Below are 14,552 nucleotides of genomic sequence, written 5' to 3'. Positions count from 1 at the left end.
CGCTTACCGATAGAAACCCTCAAGACGAAGGAGTTGGCGATGCGCCGAGATTGATTTGTTGGTTGAACGTTGGTTGTTGTTTATTCCATAAACCCTAGATACATATTTATAGTCCAGGGGACGTTCTAATTTAGGCGTGCACCTAACCGTGCATGGGTTAAACTCTATCTTTCAATCTAAGATGCGATCTACTATGTTACAGATACAAGGGCAAACTTGCCCAAACTTTGCATAACGGGCCGATTCACGTATTTCTTCCATGTATACTCTTCAAGTCCATCTTGATCGCGGCCCACCTCTGACTCGGTCAAATTCTGGTGATAACACATGCCCCCCTGGTTTTGGAATTGATAATTCCAAAATCACTCTGTCTTTTCTTCGTCGGGTCATGTCGTAGCAGAGCAGAACCGTTGCAGCATCTTTTATCATGACGCCTTGCCTTCTCAGCTTCCCTGCACAATTTGACAGTTCTGTGGCACCACCTCCTCGGAAACTGCTGTGGCATTAAACTCAGTCTATATCCCTTTTATTTAACCGCGCCGAATAGTTCGCCTCTTCATCCCCTTGCTCTGTACTAGCCATCGGCTCATCTGTTACGTCCTTGTAGCCTGACGCCATTCTCGCACTTATATTCCTCCGCGAGCTGGGAAATCACCAACTTGGAATCTCCAGAAATTCCACTGCTTCTGCCCCGGCTTCTATTAGCAACTCCATTCCCTTGCATATTGCTTCATACTCGGCAACATCGTTGGTACAAGGGGTAAATAATCTGATGGAGAATGAACATGTTGCCCCCCGAGGCAATACGAGTAGGATGCCGATGCCACAACCATCATCACAAGCCGATCCATCGAAGAACATGGCCCATGCACGCACAAAGAGTGCGGCTATATCAGTATTGATTCGTTCAGCAATAAGATCGGCCAATGCTTGTCCCTTGACTGCTTTCACAAGCTGATACCGGAGATCAAATTCTGATAATGCAATCATCCACTTACCAAATCGGCCTTTCAAAAACAGGGGCCGACAGCATGTGTTTGACGACGTCTGGTTCCTGCGTCCAACATCCTTCTGCCGAGGTAGAACGCGACCTTTTCCAGCCCATCATAGACTGGTACCACTACTGAGGCGATGTAGATCTCAACCAGTCTGCCGATCAGATCATGAAATATGTAGTTCATGGCTCTTTGGTACGTTGCACCGGCGTTCTTCAGTCCAAATGTCATGACTACACATTCAAACAAGCCCACTGAACCTGGTACTCTGAATGCAGTCTTGTGTATATCTTCTAGATATTGTCAACATAAAGTAATATAACAAGCGCAATATGCAAGTATGTAAGAATCAATGCACAGTTAACACAAGTGTTTGCTTCTAAGATAGAGAGAAATGGGTAAACTGACTCAACATAAAAGTAGAAGAAAGGCCCTTCGCAGAGGGAAGCATGGATTGCTATATTTGTGCTAGAGCTTTTATTTTGAAAATAAGAAACAATTTTGTCAACGGTAGTAATAAAGCATATGAGTTATGTAAATTATATCCTACAAGTTGCAAGTCTCATGCATAGTATACCAATAGTGCTCGCACCTCGTCCTAATTAGCTTGGATTTACATGGATTATCATTGCATAGCATATGTTTTAACCAAGTATCACAATGGGGTACCTATATGCCGCTTGTACAAAGGTCTAAGGAGAAAGCTCGCATTGGATTTCTCGCTTTTGATTATTCTCAACTTAGACATCCATACCGGGACAACATAGACAACAGATATTGGACTCCTCTTTAATGCATAAGCATTCAACAACAGATAATATTCTCATAAGAGATTGAGGTTTGTTGTCCAAACTGAAACTTTCACCATGGATCATGGCTTTAGTTAGCGGCCCAATGTTCTTCTCTAACAATATGTATACTCAAACCATTTGACCATGATAAATCACCCTTACTTCAGACAAGACGAACATGCATAGCAACTCACATGATATTCAACAAATAAATAGTTGATGGTGTCCCCAGGAACATGGTTATCGCTCAACAAGCAACTTATAAGAGATAAGATGCATAAGTACATATTCAATACCACAATAGTTTTTAGGCTATTTGTCCCATGAGCTATATATTGCAAAGATAAAGAATAGAAATTTTAAAGGTAGCACTCAAGCAATTTACTTTGGAATGGCGAAGAAATACTATGTAGTAGGTAGGTATGGTGGACACAAGTGGCATAGTGTTTGGCTCAAGGATTTTGGATGCATGAGAAGTATTCCCTCTCGATACAAGTTAGGCTAGCAAGGTTGTCTAAAGCAAACACAAGTATGAACCGGTACAGCAAAACTCACATAAAAGACATATTGAAAGCATTATAAGACTCTATACCGTCTTCATTATTGTACCTTTTATCATCATACCGAAGCCGATCGCTTGAACCGGCCTCCTCTTTGTCCTTGCCACCAGAGTGACTGCTCTCTTCTTTGTCTTTACCATGGCGGTATATAGAAGCTGAACTGAAGACCGACTTGGTGAAAATCCGCGTCTTGAACACGCAGCGGGTAGATCCTGTGCAATTGTACTAGAGTCGATGGCTGTGCATCGGCTTTGTTCCTTAGTTCTAAAGTCGATGCCCATGCATCGGCTATACATCATGAGAATTTTTTTTTAGTGGCCGATTTTCTATCGGCCCCCAATATTTCACTGCACATGTTCCTCTGATTAGGTGCCCCCCGAGCCGAATCTATCAGGTAACTGCAGATATCGGCTCTGTAGTTAGCCAAGGCACTGTATTTGAACGTCGGCTCCGTTAGGACCAATGTTGACTTCTTCCAGCTCATCAGCCGACGTAAAACCGCTGCCCATTAGATCGACGCTGAACACGGGCAGTACGTGTGGTGAAGATAATTCTGTCCCACCGGGCGTGCCAGAATGTGTTGTCGTCAGAAACCCACCGGCGGGCAGCGACAGGCAACACAGTAGAGCCGGGAACAACTTAGGGCTTCGGCTGGCCCTGGTCCCTCCGAGCGACGGCCCGCAAAGCCTTCTGGTCACACGTCCGATCTTTGATGCAAGGCGTGCCACCTGACCTATACCTGGTCAGGAAGGTGATGGAGATGCCTCGCTTAGTTTCCTGCATGGCATACACGTAAACATTAAATACGAGCCTCGATCGGCTCTCAGGTTATCCTGTGAATCGGCTCATGGGAGCCGATCCACCCATGATTCGTACGAGGTGCACGAATATATGGTGGTCCTGCTTGATCAAGATAAAGCTAATGAGATCTACGACGATTTAGGGTTTTCACCGCATAATCGGATCATCCTACTCAGGATTGGGCCTCGCGGCCACGCACGGTGATCGTAAGCCGATCCTAGACAAGGCCTAAAAACCAACACGAGGTTGATCCCCGGAACATCCTGTCTAGGACTAGCAAACGACACCCTACGTGCCGCTGGATCCTCCAGCCCCTTGTAAGGCCTAACTATGGCAGATATTAAACTAATCCTTGATGAACAAGGAGCAACCGTAACGGATCAGATCTACTAAATAATGATCAAGCGGGGTGCCGCCCCTACACCTAAGATAGGTGTAAGGGCGGCTAGACATGCAGGGGTTGCACTACGCAAGCATATGATACGAAGAACAATGCTAACCCTAACATATCTATGATAACTACGTTGCTCGCCATCAACATGTTGACGCCAGAAACCCACCGGCGGGTAGCGACAGGCAACACAGTAGAGCCGGGAACAACTTAGGGCTTCGGCTGGCCCTGGTCCCTCCGAGCGACGGCCCGCAAAGCTTTCTGGTCACACGTCCGATGCTGATGCTAGGGCGTGCCACCTGACCTATACCTGGTCAGGAAGGTGATGGGGATGCCTCGCTTAGTTTCCTGCATGGCATACACGTAAACATTAAATACGAGCCTCGATCGGCTCTCAGGTTATCCTGTGAATCGGCTCATGGGAGCCGATCCACCCATGATTCGTACGAGGTGCACGAATATATGGTGGTCCTGCTTGATCAAGGTAAAGCTGATAAGATCTACGACGATTTGGGGTTTTCACCGCATAATCGGAACATCCTACTCAGGATTGGGCCTCGCGGCCATGCACGGTGATCGTAAGCCGATCCTAGACAAGGCCTAAAAACCAACACGAGGTTGATTCCTGGAACGTCCTGTCTAGGACTTGCGAACGACACCCTACGTGCCGCTGGATCCTCCAGCCCCTTATAAGGCCTAACTATTGCAGATATTAAACTAATCCTTGAAGAATTAAGGAGCAACCGTAACGGATCGAATCTACTATACTATGATCAAGCGGGGTGCCGCCCCTACACCTAAGATAGGTGTAAGGGCGGCTAGACATGCAGGGGTTGCACTACGCAAGCATATGATACGAAGAACTATGCTAACCCTAACACATCTATGATAACTACGTTGCTCGCCATCAAAAAGGCTTCAGTACGAGCAACGCATGAACAACGTGGAGCTTGTGCTGCCTAGATCGCAAGATGCGATCTAGGCAGCATGTCGCTCTTAGGTAGAAACCCTCGAGATGAAGGAGTTGGCGATGCGCCGAGATTGATTTGTTGGTTGAACGTTGGTTGTTGTTTATTCCATAAACCCTAGATACATATTTATAGTCCGTAGACTCTCTAATCGTGGGAATAGTCCCAACCGGGCACGGGCCCAACTCTAACTAACCGACACGTATCCTACTATGTTACAGATACACGGGCAAACTAGCCCAAAGCTGATATACAAGGCCGATTCACGTATATTCTTCAATATATAATCTTCAAATCCATCTTGATTACGGCCCACCCCTGACTTGGTCAAATTCCGGTGATAACACATGCCCCCCTGGTTTTGGTAATGATAATTTCAAAACCACTTTGTTTTTCCTTCGAAGGGTCATGTCGTGGCAGAGCAGAACCGCCGCAGTATCCTTCATGATAACTTGTCTTCTCAAACTTCTCTGCATGACTTGACAATTCTGGCTCCACCCCCTCGGAAACTGCTTGAACAATAAATCTATATTTTGTCCCTTCCATTTGTCAAACAGTTCACCTCTTCGTCCCTCTGCTCCTCATCAATCGTCGGCCAAGAAACCCTCTCCTTTCATAGCCATGTCATCTTCTTCCTCTTCTTCCGTTTCTCCCCAATCCTCTTCTTCAAGCGAATCGATTCCAGAGCACAACCAGATTGAGGCGTACAACCGGCGCGCTCCCAAGCATTGGGACCAGCGGGAGTGGGACTTCGACTTCGTGTCAGAGGGCAAGGACCTCGTCTGGTCAGATGGGGACATGCCCTTAACTGACGGGGAAGACGACCTTCGTTTCCTGATTGACGGAGAACTGGAGGCGGAGAGCGACAACGACTCTTCCTTCCGGGGTAAATTCACCTCCGTCACCAAAGAAGGAGAAGAGGATGACGAAGACGAGAACATCTCCTTCAACACGAAGAAAGAACAGGCGAACGACACCTCCTCCGACGAGCCGCCGTCAAAGCGCACCCGAGGCTGTGCTTGGTCAGATGAGGACGATGATGACGACGAGGACGACGAGGAGGAAGAGGAGGAGGATGAATCCTCCTCCTCCATCGGGTATCCGCTGACCGGGCGCTTCCGCTCTTGGGCGGACAGCGAGGATGATGATGATGACGAGGAAGGCGAAGCCCCAGCCAAGGGCTGGGGCAGTAGCGACGAGGAGCTTCCTGGGAGCAGCGCCGACGATATCGACGGCGGTGATGACGAGGACAGCGACAACTAGTAAAATAGGACCAGCAGAAGCAGTGCACTAGGCACCAGATCCCTTCTTTTGAAAGCCATCGGCTCTTTCTTGTAAAGTCGCTCCTTTGGATCACTGAAAACTGTTCTTTCCATTCGCCTTTCAATTAATCCAATCTCATTCCCTCCGCCTATCATGCCAAGACCGATAGCAACGTATCGGCTTTTTTTTTTCTCAGACGCCCGTGAAGTCGGGCTCTCACGCCAATTAGCCCGTCGTACTGACTTTGCCGCCTGCTTGCTCAGTCAAAGCCCAATGAGCCGATAGCAACGCATCGGCTCTTCACAATCTATCCTTCGATTTTCCAAACGACCCTGGGTTCTGACAGTTAAACGTGGAAAACCCCATACTTTCTAGGAGAACTCCAGGATCGTTGCTCGAAACGATTTGATGCCGAAACCGATACACCTACAGAACAGGTGCCCCTTGTTCAGATCTACTTTCAGATTCCCTTCAGCAGTTCTGGTGATCTCCTCTTGCGACCACTCACAACCTTGAGATAAATACACAATGGCAGGCTAGCCGTAGATCAGTTGCCCCCCGAGCCTTAATCAAGGCGAGAACAATGGCGAGTATGTTCCTGTGTACTCTGTTCTAAAGTCGATGGCTATGTATCGGCTGTGTATATATATTTTTTTTTTTACTGGCCGATTTGATATCGGCCCCCAGATTTGATATCGGCCCCCACATCTTACCGTCCATCATCCCACATGCTTGGGAAATACTTCTTGAGGTGTTGACCATTGACCGCTACTGGGAATTTCTCACCGCTCAACTCTTCTAGCATGTATGCATTACCCTTCAAGGCTTGGACAATTTTGTACGGGCCGTGCCAATTAGGAGACCATTTGCCGTATGCCTTATCCCTGGTTCCCAACGGCAACACGGCTTCCCATACTAGATCACCAATTTGGAATTCTTTTGGTCTAACCTTTTTATTGTAGGCACGAGCCACCCTGGCTTTGTTCTCTTTAATCTTTTCCAACGACCAAAGCCTAAGCTCTGTTGCGTCCTCAATAGTGTCGCTCATCAAAGCTGCATACTCTTCAGCTGTCAGATCATTCTGAAACGTGACACGTCTTGATCCAGCCGTAATTTCCCAAGGCAACACAGCTTCTTGACCGTAGACGAGCTGGTACGGCGAAGTTTTTGTAGCTCCATGGCACGACATGCGGTAGGCCCATAATGCCTCTGACAACTTCTCATGCCAATCTCTAGGATTCTCGTCAATTTTCCTCTTGATCAGCTTGATCAGACTCTGATTGGACGCCTCCGCCTGCCCATTAGCTTGAGTGTAGTATGGGGATGATCGTATCAGTTTAATCCCCATGTCATCGCAGAACTTCCTGAATTCTTTAGAAACAAAAACCGAACCTCCATCGGTCGTAATGGTTTGGGGGATCCCGAACCTATGAATGACGTGTTCTTTCACAAATTTGATCACATCTTCTGATTTCACCTTCTTCATAGGGACGGCTTCTACCCACTTAGTGAAGTAATCTGTGATGACCAAAATCCATTCGTGTTTTTTGCTTGATGCCGGATGAATTTTACCGATCATATCCATGCCCCACCCCCGGAACGGCCAAGGCTTGATGATAGGGTTCATCGCTGATGCTGGTACCACCTGAATCTTCCCGAACATCTGACACGCTTGGCACCATTTGTAATAATTGAAGCAATCTTCAAGCATGGTGGGCCAATAAAACCCTGATCGTCTGATCAGCCACTTCATCTTATGAGCCGACTGATGCGTTCCACAGGCGCCTTCATGCACCTCATGCAAGAGCTGATTAGACTCAGTTGGTCCCAGGCATTTGAGTAGCAATCCTTCCAACGTCCTGTAGAACATGTCGTCTCCTATGAGAACATACTTCATGGCTCTGTATCTTATCCGCTTGGGTGCCCCCCGAGCCGAATCTTTTAAATAATTGAAGATTTCGGCTCTCCAATCATCCTGTTCCAGGAATTGTATCTGAACTTCTGGCCCGTCGCCTGTATCTATGTAGCCTGACGCCATTTGTGCGAGACTATTGGCCTCGGCATTTTGGGATCTTGGGATCCAATTAAAGTTGATGTACCGAAACTGTGTCATCAACTCGCGGCAGTCCGCCCAATACGGGAAAAGCGATTCACTTTCGCACTTATATTCATCCGTGAGCTGGTTAATTACCAACTTTGAGTCCCCAAAAAGTTCTACCGCTTCTGCTCCGGCCTCCAGTAGCAACTCCATCCCCTTACGTATTGCCTCATATTCTGCTATATTGTTGGTGCAAGGGGTAGACAATCTGATGGAGAAGGAGTATTCTGCCCCCCGAGGCGATACGAGCAGAACGCCGATGCCGCAACCATCGTCACAAACCGATCCATCGAAGAACATAGCCCATGCACGTATAGATAGTGCTGCTATATTGGTATTGATTCGTTCAGCGATAAGATCGGCCAATGCTTGTCCCTTGACTGCTTTTGCAGGCTGGTACCGGAGATCGAACTCTGACAGCGCAAACATGCACTTACCAAGTCGGCCTTTCAGAACAGGGGCCGACAACATATGCTTGACAACATCTGACTTGCATATAACGATGATCTCTGCCGTCGAAAGGATGTGATGGAGCTTGGTGCAGGTAAAGAACAGGCAAAGGCAGAGTTTCTCGACCTCAGGATATCTTGTCTCAGCGTCCAGCATCCTCCTACTGAGGTAGAAAAAGACCTTCTCAACGCCCTCATAGAGTTGCACCACCACCGAAGCGATGGATGTGTCAGCTACTGACAAGTAGATGTAGAACGGTCGGTCTTGCTGGGGCGGGACTAGCACAGGCGGCGTCGTCAGGTACTGCTTAATCTCATCAAACGCCTGCTGCTGTTCTGCCCCCCAGTGGAACTCGTCGTCAGATTTAGTTTTCACCAGCGCCATGAACGGCTCTATTCGCCCCGACAGATTAGAGATGAATCGTCGGACGAAGTTGATTTTGCCGATGAGACGTTGGAGCTCCTTCTTCGTGGTTGGCGGCTGCATGGTACGCACCGCCTCCTGACTTTTCAGGCCGATCTCAATTCCCCGTTCATGAACCAGAAAACCTAGGAACTGACCAGCCGTCACGCCAAAGGCACACTTCTTCGGATTCATTCTCAGTCCGAATTTTCGAGTTCGGTCTAGGACGCGCCGTACGTCATCCAAGTGTCCCTCCATGGAGACAGATTTGACTACCACGTCGTCGATATAGATCTCTACCAATTTCCCGATCAGATCATGAAATATATAATTCATGGCTCGTTGGTATGTGGCACCAGCATTCTTTAACCCAAAGGTCATGACCACATATTCGAACAAGCCTACTGCCCCTGGCACTCTGAATGCGGTTTTGTGTATATCTTTCGGAGCCATGAAGATCTGGTTATAGCCGGCGTTGCCGTCCATGAAGCTCAACACCTTGTGGCCAGCAGCGGCGTTTATCAACGTTTCTGCTACGGGCATCGGGTATTCGTCCTTTGGAGTGGCTCTGTTGAGGTCTCGAAAATCAATGGCCACACGCCATCGCCCGTCCTTCTTCTCTACAGGAACGATACTGGAGATCCACTCAGCATACCTGCATGGCCTGATGAATCCGGCGGCTAACATTTTCTCGATCTCTTTCTTGAATTCTTCCAGAATTTCGGCCCTCATCTGACGTGCTCGTTGTTGGAACGGCCGAAATCCTTTCTTGAGGGGGAGCCGATGCTCAATGATGCTCCTGTCCAGCCCAGGCATCTCCGTGTAATCCCATGCGAAGCAATCTGGGTATTCTTTCAGCAGAGCTATCATCTGTCCCCTGAGCTGTGGACCTAGCTTCTTGCTGATAAAAGTCGGTCGCGGCTTATCTCCAGGACCAATGTCGACTTCCTCCAGCTCGTCAGCCGATGTAAACCCATACCCTAGCTTTCCGTCTCCTGTGAGGTCGACGCCATATACTGGGAGAACCGGTGGTACGGATGCCACGGGCCGATCGCTAGAATCGGCTTCCATCTTGATCATCACCAGGACCTTTCGACAGTGTCGGAGCCGATCGCGTGGAGCAGCTTCTTCCTTATCTTCACTGCGAGAGCCGTTGCCCTCGCCTCCACCGTTATCAAGGGGGGGTCCCAGTTCTATCATGTTGACGTTGAGCGAGTATCTTGACTGGCACCTCCCAGGGTAAGTGTTAACCCTGTCAACGGCGCATGACGGTGCATCAGGCGCTTTTCCTTGGCAGGTCTTGAGAGCTGGTTCTGATAGAGAGTGCTGATGCTTCACGACCTCCTTGATCATCCGAACGGCGACATGCTCCAAAGTATTCACCAGGCTCTCCGAATGGAGGCGCAACGAGTGAGCCACCATGCCGCTAATCTCCTGGCGCACGGCCCTAGTTCGTTCTTCTGATGGGACGGATAGGTCCACCCCATCGAGCGCCCCTTCTGGTGAGAACTCCTTCCACCGGATGCCATGCGAATGGGTTTTGTGATATGAGCCGATGAGGTCGGCTTCGAGGAGTGCTTTGATCTCGTCATGCTTCTTCTTGAGCTCCTCGGTTAAGTCATCGTACGTGACTGGCATGCCGTCCGCCATCTCAGATGTAGATGGCGATGTGGTTGGTGTAGAAGTTGGTCCCACCGGGCGTGCCAGAATGTGTTCACGCCAGAAACCCACCAGCGGGTAGCGACAGGCAACACAGTAGAGCCGGGAACAACTTAGGGCTTCGGCTGGCCCTGGTCCCTCCGAGCGACGGCCCGCAAAGCTTTCTGGTCACACGTCCGATGCTGATGCTAGGGCGTGCCACCTGACCTATACCTGGTCAGGAAGGTGATGGGGATGCCTCGCTTAGTTTCCTGCATGGCATACACGTAAACATTAAATACGAGCCTCGATCGGCTCTCAGGTTATCCTGTGAATCGGCTCATGGGAGCCGATCCACCCATGATTCGTACGAGGTGCACGAATATATGGTGGTCCTGCTTGATCAAGGTAAAGCTGATAAGATCTACGACGATTTGGGGTTTTCACCGCATAATCGGAACATCCTACTCAGGATTGGGCCTCGCGGCCACGCACGGTGATCGTAAGCCGATCCTAGACAAGGCCTAAAAACCAACACGAGGTTGATTCCCGGAACGTCCTGTCTAGGACTTGCGAACGACACCCTACGTGCCGCTGGATCCTCCAGCCCCTTATAAGGCCTAACTATTGCAGATATTAAACTAATCCTTGAAGAATCAAGGAGCAACCGTAACGGATCGAATCTACTATACTATGATCAAGCGGGGTGCCGCCCCTACACCTAAGATAGGTGTAAGGGCGGCTAGACATGCAGGGGTTGCACTACGCAAGCATATGATACGAAGAACTATGCTAACCCTAACACATCTATGATAACTACGTTGCTCGCCATCAAAAAGGCTTCAGTACGAGCAACGCATGAACAACGTGGAGCTTGTGCTGCCTAGATCGCAAGATGCGATCTAGGCAGCATGTCGCTTACCGGTAGAAACCCTCGAGATGAAGGAGTTGGCGATGCGCCGAGATTGATTTGTTGGTTGAACGTTGGTTGTTGTTTATTCCATAAACCCTAGATACATATTTATAGTCCGTAGACTCTCTAATCGTGGGAATAGTCCCAACCGGGCACGGGCCCAACTCTAACTAACCGACACGTATCCTACTATGTTACAGATACACGGGCAAACTAGCCCAAAGCTGATATACAAGGCCGATTCACGTATATTCTTCAATATATAATCTTCAAATCCATCTTGATTACGGCCCACCCCTGACTTGGTCAAATTCCGGTGATAACACAACAAGGCTTCAGTACGAGCAACGCATGAACAACGTGGAGCTTGTGCTGCCTAGATCGCAAGATGCGATCTAGGCAGCATGTCGCTTACCGATAGAAACCCTCAAGACGAAGGAGTTGGCGATGCGCCGAGATTGATTTGTTGGTTGAACGTTGGTTGTTGTTTATTCCATAAACCCTAGATACATATTTATAGTCCAGGGGACTTTCTAATTTAGGCATGCACCTAACCGTGCATGGGTTAAACTCTATCTTTCAATCTAAGATGCGATCTACTATGTTACAGATACAAGGGCAAACTTGCCCAAACTTTGCATAACGGGCCGATTCACGTATTTCTTCCATGTATACTCTTCAAGTCCATCTTGATCGCGGCCCACCTCTGACTCGGTCAAATTCTGGTGATAACACGATCCCAAATAAAAGTTTTGAGGCACCGAGCTCACAACGTAGAGCATCGCTTGTCAGAAAGGAAGTGAGCCCACATTTGATAAAGAATCCATTCAGCTAACCATCAGTGTACCTGTGGATAGAGAAAGGAGCTGAATAGAGGAAGGTTTGCTGCGGGTGAGCAGGAAAATAATACGTACTAGTATTCTATCCACAGCTGAGTAGATGATTCGATTCCCTGAAAATAAATTGGGGCACCGGTTGTGCAGCGTAGGGCACCGATGCCCAAAGGCTGAAAAGTTGTTTGGGCACCGAAAATGTGAAACGTTGTGGAGGGCCTAAGAAACCCCGATTGTGAAAGGCCAAGGCGTACTTCTTTTGGTCACGCAAAATTCAAAATACAGCCATGGACATTGAATTGACATGACAACACAGAGCTTGGGATGTCCAAATTTGCACGTTAGACCAGTGACTTGTTCTTCACCTTTTCAGAGCGAACAGTGACTTTTTATTATGGGTCTATACACTTTCCAAGAAACAGGAGGAGATGTTGTAGAGTGTAGAGGAGCGAAGTCAAGCGCCCCGCCCCCACCTGCCATATTTCGGTTCACCTCCATCGTCTACCTCCGCCCCCGCCCGCACCCACTCTCCAATCGACCACCTTCCATAGCACGCGCCAGTGCCGCCGCCATGCAGCTTCAGAATAATTTCCACCGCCCAGTTTGAGAGCCTCAGTTCTTCATCTTCCCCCCACCTGCCGCCGTCGAACCCAAATTAATCTCCAATCAGTTGAACCCAAACCTCATAGACCCAACCCCTGCCCTGCGATGGCGGCATCGAACAAGGAAAATGATGACTCTGAACAGTTTCGGAAGGTCTTTTCCGAAGGTCCCCTTGAAGAACTCGTAACAAGATGCGACGTCATCACCGCCGCGAGCCTCGTCGGTTCGTCCAAACTATTTTTCGACTCTGCAAATGATAGTGCAACTCTATATGTTTCTCTCCCGTTTGGGCTCCCATGTGTTCTTCATTCTCACCTGACGAAGGTAGCACGGGATTGCAAGCTGACGCCGCTCGACAGGTTCTCCTGCGACGCTGTGATGCCAGACGATACGGGTAAGCAGTGGGTAGGTGCTAATGGAGATTGGGTTGCCATGGTTGACACTGGCTTTCCTGCTTGCAAATGGAAACTTGTCAACATCTACACTTGCCGTGAAATTCCTCTCCCTGTGCCGTTTGAAACCACCCACATTCCAAATATATACACCACAACCTTCGTGCTATTATATTTCACAAGATATATATTTGCCAAGTTCCCACAGCTGCTGGGGGCTACAAAAATTTCGCTCTTGTTGCTGTTTTTGACATCAGAGTTGCCCTCCTTTACGGCGCTTATTCTGGATGGACAGTTCTTACAGAGCCCAAGTCCCACATCTTTTACAATTACAGCGATGCAATTCTCCACAATGGGCTTGTGTTTGCCACAACTCATACTGGCACTGTTCACGCATGGAAACCTCAGCAAGATGGTAATTTTCCTCCGGACGTAGTGTATGATGAGCTTCATTATTCATGGCTGTAAAGATAATTTTAATGCACAAACTTATTAATTTTCGAACCTGACTGATCTGACTTGGGGCATATTTGCTTCGGATTAAATTTCATTGGTATTTAGACTTTTTATTCGAGATGATTACCATAGAAAAATTTGAGGATTGTATAATTAGGAGTTTTATTCTCAGATTGAATTATGTTGGATTTTGACCTCTACTTGAACTTCTTGAAATGAATCCTTTGGATTCCCATGTGATATACTCAAATACACCAATATGTTGTATTATTGACTGGAAATGACATTATATCATCCCATCTGAATCCTAATGCGTTTTCCCAATTCTTACGTTTTCAGATTTGTGCAAACCAAACATGCCCTTCTTAACAATAATTTCGTTTTAAAGCAGGTCCTCCGCTGATCGTAGAGCCACCATCCATTGTGTTTGAATGGAAGTGTGCACTTGATGATGCTCTTGGCCATGATCACGAGGTCGATTATGGTGTGTGGTGGTTAGCAAGATCTATAGATGGTTCTAGACTTCTTCTGATCCATACACTGGGCATTGCTGATGAAAGGGAATATTCATATAAAGTTTGCCATACTGCTTCTGATCGTCATGTTCATCATGGTCGCACTGTTGGCAACTATGCTTCTGGGTTTGGTTGCCTGGTGTTCACGAAGGACACTAGTAAGTTAAATGAAGGTATTCCATGGGAAAAGATTGATGACCTTGGAGAATATTCTCTTTTCCTTGGAGTGAACTATCCAATTATGCTGCCATTAGGCGGTGCAGATGTTGTCCCAGGATGTCTGACGAGAAGAAATTGTGTGTACACCTTGCCGAATGAAGCATGGCTTCGCAATTCGCAGCTGCCTGAAATATGCCGATTCAGTCTGACTCGTGAAGATTGCGCCGTTGGTTTCCAAACCAACGCCTTGGAGAAAACATGCAAAACAAAAAAAGATAGGTACCTGGTAAAGACACTGCTTTGGTTCATCCCAAACTTCGCCAA

Source organism: Lolium perenne, chromosome 3 (assembly GCF_019359855.2).
Source record: "Lolium perenne isolate Kyuss_39 chromosome 3, Kyuss_2.0, whole genome shotgun sequence".
Taxonomy (NCBI): domain Eukaryota; kingdom Viridiplantae; phylum Streptophyta; class Magnoliopsida; order Poales; family Poaceae; genus Lolium; species Lolium perenne.
The sequence above is the reverse complement of the archived record's forward strand: the minus strand, read 5'-3'. Positions refer to the sequence as shown.